This window comes from Scophthalmus maximus, chromosome 19, assembly GCF_022379125.1.
Source record: "Scophthalmus maximus strain ysfricsl-2021 chromosome 19, ASM2237912v1, whole genome shotgun sequence".
Classification (NCBI taxonomy): domain Eukaryota; kingdom Metazoa; phylum Chordata; class Actinopteri; order Pleuronectiformes; family Scophthalmidae; genus Scophthalmus; species Scophthalmus maximus.
In genome coordinates this window covers 499,215-505,965 of record NC_061533.1, presented here as the reverse complement: position 1 = coordinate 505,965, position 6,751 = coordinate 499,215, and positions in this window count along the sequence as shown.

The window sequence follows — 6,751 nt, the reverse complement described above, 5'->3', positions numbered from 1 at the left end:
TGAACAGTGACAAAACTAATGATATAATGTACATATTCTTGAACCGTTGATTGGTCCTTTGATGTTATGCATAGTGGGGAGGTATTACAAGCTTTTTTTATAAGACTGATACATTTTGTAAATGTATCTGCAAGTTTGCTTACTGTTTTACAAAGTCTAATCTCTTACTCTTCTTGTATTCTCCTTCCCCTGTTTCACACACTGCCACACAAAGCTCTCTCTCTGGCTGAGATACACCGGCCACATTAATTCAGTTCACAAGCTGCACATCAATGCACACAGCTCTTTCTCCTCCTGCAGGTCATTCTCTTCATCCTGCATCCCAATGATCAAGAGACAGCATGTGGAATAATGAGATGAATTGCATCAGCTGGGAAAAAAAAAAGTGCAGGATGTGCGCACATCCAAACAAGCTGTTATTATGTTATTATGATAATATGGATGTGAGTATTGCTGTTATAATCAGAGGGCAATCAGAGAGGAAGCACTGACAGTTTCCACATCCTTATCTGTCAGAAAACAGCCTTGGGTATTTGCAGTCTCAATATAAATATCACCTGTAACAATGAGCATGTATGGAGCGCAGATAATAACGCGCAATTTCCAGGATCCTTGGAAAATTGGTGAAATTGCAGGAGCCGGAAGCTCATATCATCAACAACCTACAGCCACATGGTTGCGAAAGCTGGTGAACAGCTGGACTGCAGACAGATTGTACAATTTTGTTTTTGTTCTTTACATCATCCACAGTATATGTGCCGTTAAAATTAGAATGTTTTTAAAGGAGAAGCAGAGTTCAAGTACAACTAAGGCCACCACTGATCAGTACAAGCTTAAAACAACTGTGATGATGAGCAAAAATTTATTTTTTGGTCAAGTGATGAATACAGGCTGGTTCTTGTGGAACCAGCTCCCAGTTTGGGATCAGGAGGCAGACACCCCTTGTAGAGTGTGTTGATTGTTGCCCTGGCAAGAATGTAATAACGGTCAGACACGCATTCAACACGATGGGCGTCATGCAAGAACCGTTCGTTCGCACACATTTGTTATTAAACCGTGCATATGAGTGATCTAGGAGAACTTCCCGCATTCACCATTTTTTTTCTTATTTTACGATTTCTTTCAAATACGCACAGAATTTACAAGTGGTCCAGACCTGTCATATGGAGTCACGTAAATGGCTCTGCTGTTATTCAAACCAAGTTTTTCCACTTATGAGTCGCTTTTTCATTGCTTTGAAGCAGTCATGCATATTTAAATGAATTTAAATGTTAAAAAAAATATATAGATATATGGGTGCATGGAGTTGTTGGTTTGACAGGTCAGTTGTTTATTGTCTCTCCTCTTGAACCAGCTCCCAGTTTGTGTCAGGGAGGCAGACACCCTCTCTACATTTAAAGTTAAACTTAAAACCTTCCTCTTTGATAAAGCTTATAGTTAGAACTGCTCAGGTGTTTAATAAACCATTCCTTTATTATGCTGTTATAGGCCCAGACTGCTGGCGGAACTTATATCATGAGCATCTTTCTCCCTCTCCCGTTCTCTCCTTCTCCCTCTCTCTCTCTCTCTTTATCTCTCTCTCCTTCTCCCACTTTTTACGATCTCTCTCTCTCTGCCCCCATGTATCTACATTACCTGTCACTAACTCTGTTTTCTCTCTCTCCTAGTAGATCTGACCCCAGAGCTGCAGGATCCAAACCCGTCATTATTACTATTATTATTATTAATAACATCGTTGTATTTATAAGTGTCAGTTTTCACTAATTATAAGTATCAGTCTGGTAGAAATTAAAGCAACTGTTATACAACCCCCCTTTCCCCCTATATGTTTACAGTACATGTCACTAACCCTGTTTGTGTTTTCTATCTCTCCCAGTGTATCTCTGACCCCAGAGCTGCAGGACCCAAACCCGTCATTATTATTGTTATTATTATTATTATTAATATTAATATCATCACTAATAATAACAACAACATAATTGTATTTTTTTTTATTATAAGTATCAGTCTGGTAGAGATTAAAGCGGCGGTTGTACAACTGTCCTCTCTCTCTCTTCTCTCCTACTGTCTCTCCTCTCACCCTCTTTCTGGCCACTTCTCCTCTCTTCCCCATTTCTCTCCTCACCCCAACCGGTCGAGACAGATGACCGCCCAAACTGAGTCTGGTTCTGTCAGAGATTTCTTCCTGTTAAAAGGGAGTTTTTTCTCTCCACCGTCGCCAAGTGCTTTGCTCATTGTGGGATTTGTTGGGTTTTCCCTGTAATATTGTAATATTGACCTCACTATGTTAAGTGCCTTGAGACAATGTATGTTGTGATATGGCGCTATACAAATAAAATTGAATTGAATTGAATCGTGCCTTGGTAAAGCGCACAGTTGGTGTTGTGAGGGCAGATGATGAGCCTTATCACAGCTGTGAGCGGCTTTACACACCAGAGAAAGAAATGAAGAAATGTTTTATGATTATAACATGCTGCATATTGTATAATATTGCAATGAACGAAGGTGCACTGATCCAGCACCAGCTAAAACATGTGCCACATCCCCGGTTATGGTACGTATTTTTCTCATTCATATCAGTGACGTAGACTTCTCCTCTAGACCTCCCTGCAGTCAGCAATTGCCTCGCTGCGGCAAGTGTTTTTTTATAAGCCGTTTTCATATCGATGCATTTCTTCTTTATTTCAGTGACAGAGACAGTGGCAGAGGTGAGCACAGTAGGCAAGGCAAGTTTATTTGTATAGCACATTTAAACAACAAGGGAATTCAAAGTGCTTTACATAAAACATTAAATGCAACTGGGAAGAAACAGATAAAATCACATATAATAATAAAATTTTTTAAAGAGAGAATAAAAACATGTTTAAGTAGAATAAGACAGGTGATAAAAGTTACAGTGCAGTACAAGAAATGCATAGACAATATTTACTGAAAGGCAGAAGCAAACAAAAAAATCTTCAGACTTGATTTAAAAGAACTAAGAGTTGCAGCTGTCCTGCAGTTTTCTGGGAGTTTGTTCCAGATATGTTGAGCATAGAAACTGAACGCTGCCTCTCCATGTTTAGTTAGGACTCTGGGGACAGAAAGTAGACCTGTCCCAGACGACCTGAGACGTCATGATGGTTCATAGCAAAGCAGAAGATCAGAAATGTATTTTGGCCTTAAACCATTCAGTGCTTTGTAAACCAACAGTAGTATTTTGAAGTCAATTGTTTGACAAACAGGTAACCAGTGTGAAGATCTGAGGACTGGAGTAATATGATCTACTTTTTTGGTCTTAGTGAGGATTTGAGCAGCAGCGTTCTGAATTAACTGAAGCGGTCTTATTGACTTTTTAGGGAGACCTGTAGGGACACTGTTACAGTAGTCGAGTCTGCTGAAGATGAATGCATGGACGCGTTTTTCCAAATCCTGCTGAGACATAAGTCTTTTAATGCTTGATATATTCTTTAGGTGATAGTAGACTGACTTGGTAATCAGATTTTTCTGGCTTGGTTTGTGGTTTTTAACATTGCCCTTTGGAGCTGTGTGATACCTTTAAGTCATTCTTCCTCGGCTCCAAAAACAATTATTTCAGTTTGTTTATTTGAAGAAAATGCTGATGTATCCAATCATTGATTTCCTCAATGCATTTACTCAGTGCTTGTATTGGACCATAGTCCCCAGTCTTGGGGAACTCCACATACAATTTTTACCCGCTCAGATGTGTTATTACCAATAGACCCAAAGTAGTCCGTGTCTTTCAAATAGGATTCAAACCAATTTAATACTGTGCCAGTAGTCCAGTCAGTCTAGTACTATGCTGTGATCGAATGCAGCACTGAGATCCAGTAAAACCATGACTGAAATTTTGCCATTGTCTGTGTTTAAGTGGATGTCATTGAAGACCTTAAAAAGAGCTGTCTCAGTGCTGTGGTGTGGTCTAAATCCAGACTGAAAGACATTAACACAGTTGTTCATTGCCATGAAGTCGTTCAGCTGCTTAAAAACTGCTTTTACAATGATTTAGCTCAGAAATGGGAGGTTTGATATAGGCCTCCAAATTGTTCTTTTTAAGAGTGGCTTGATAACTGCAGTTTTCAGGGCCTGTGGGAAGACACCTGAGAGAAGAGATGTGTTTACAATCTGTAGAAGATCTAAGGCCATGCAATTTGAAACATTTTTGAAAAAGGCTGTTGGCAGTATATCAAGGCAATATAAGTAGGATTTTAGATGAGGTATAATGTCCTCCAAGTTTTTATGGTTGATTGGATAAACTTGCGTCATGGTGATTAAATTGATTTCAAGTGGACATACGGACAACATATATCCTGCACCTGATGTGGATGCACTGACTGCTTGCCTAATTTTCAGAATTTTGTCAGTGAATAAGGAGGCAAATTCATTGCAGGCCATGGTGGAAAGAAGTTTGAGATCCATGGAGATCTTTTTTTTTACCAGAGATAACTTTCACCTTAGCGGGTGCAATGCCATCAATAACAGTTGTAATTTTAAAATTGAAGTTATCAACAAGCTCATTTACTGAGACCCCAGTGAGGGTGGGCATGGAGGAGAGAGCCTGAATAAACATTTCACTGGTATTTTCGTTGATATACCGTTTTGTGACTACTTTTCTTTGAACATTTGTCTGCACAGAGATAGCATTCTTAAAGAAAACACAGGAATGATCTGAGAGAGCAACATCAATCACCACAACCTCAGACATGTTCACATCCTTCGACATGATTAGGTCCTTTGTTGTTTGTGGGCTCACTTGCTGAGTCAGTCCATAGTTTTCAAGGACACAACAGTTCTTTAGTCTCTCTGTCCAGGGGTTTGTCGACATGAATGTTAAAGTCACCGACAATTACTACACAGTCAATATAGGCCTACCTCATGCACAAACTGCAGTGGACAACTGCATTCGGACCGCAGCAGCTGCCCTGCCTTCAGCAAGCACTGTAACGCATGTGGAAAATTGACTCACTTCTCCAATGCTGCAGATCAAATAAACAGCATACCGGTAGCTTCAACAGACCAGTACAAGGTCCACTCCAGTTCAACAGCCCAAACCCCAACCTGCGCAAGGCCAGATACACACACAAGTGAGCTTGACACACAGGTGTAACAGGAACTAACATACACGTTTTATTGTGAGAGAAAGGTGAGATATTCACTAACCTGTCCACAATAAATACCAATAAGCGGCTAAAGGTCATGACTGTCACTGGAGCCTGATGTAACGTAATACCCAGAGCTCTTCTCCAGCGCACAGACCCAAATGCTCACATTGACCAAAGACACAGTCAACTTCATGGCTTATGGGGGTCAGATAATCAGGATTGTTGGAGTAAAGGACATGATCCTTACATGTGGGGCGCTACAGTTCCACGTTACAGTTCCACGTTACAGTGCTACAGTTCCACGTTACATTAAACCGCTACTGGGTCTCCCTGACAGGATCAAGCTGGGCTTTGTGCACCTCGGAGGTACATGCTGTTCAGCAAGGGGCCACAGAGCTCAAAGAGTATAAAGATCTGTTTGACTGCAACATCATAGGTTAGCTACTCACCGACCAGGGTGTCAAGCCCAACTCTGGGAAGACAGCTGCAGTCTGTCTAATGGTACCCCCAGAGGACAACCATGGACTTCAGAGATTTCTGGACATGACAAACTACATGTCCAAGCTACAGTGAGGTCACAGCACCCTTACGTCAACTCCTGACTTTCACTATACTACGTCATTATGCAACGGCGGATGTTATTAACATGCGTCTGCAGTGGTGAAACTACAAATTTCTGAAGATGGACTACAAAAACGCATCCATCATTTTTCTGTGAGTTTTACCACCGTGTAACATCAGATGTAAACGCTTAATTTAATATGCAACAGTAGCTTAGGATCAGGGACCCTTCTGGGTCATATTCATACTCTTCTTCTTCTTGTTCTACTTCAGATTGAATCATTTACATTCGTGCATGGCGCGTCAAATTAATTATCGCTGCTGCAATGAAATGTGGGGCATCTATTTCTCCTTTCCTTTCTTATCGGAAAGTCCAGTGTACCCTATGCTAAAGGAGATAGGAAAGCTCCTTTCCTACACATTTAGAGAATCCGAACAGCAGCTATCATGGCTACTGATCAAATACTTCTGGATCATTTCAAGATTTAGGAAACTTCCTAAGCAAATTTGACAATTCCACCGTAGGTTTTTGCGGGCCAAAAAATAAAAAATAATCTAGTGGCAAATGTGCACAAATAACAATTTTTTTTCCAGTTGTGGCTGCAGTAGTTTCAACATCTACACTACCTGACATTGAACAGCAACAGGTGGAACTTGATGGGGGAGGGTATTGCCAGGTCATTGGGTATTGCCAGATAGGAGCAGGCAGAGGATCAGACAGAGTGAGCAGGTGCAGCAGGAGATTGTAGTGGAGGAGTCAGCTTCATGATTAACAGCAATTAATTTATGGCTGTCTTTCATTCTGTCTCTCTTCTTTCTTAAACAACTTTTATGCTATAAAAGTTGTTGCTATCCTGCAAGCACTGTATTTCCTTCAGGAAATGCATCTCTTGTTAAAATGATCAGGCTCAGGGTTCCCTCGATAAAGATGTGCTGAGAGGCTGTATAATATACACCTGTAGCTCTACTGTGCTGAAATGTTAACTGCTCATGTATTAGCATACAGGAAAAAACATTTTCATTCATGTGAAATGTTATGGGGGTTTACTGTTATTACTATCTGAGTAGCTCTCCACTTACAGTAAATT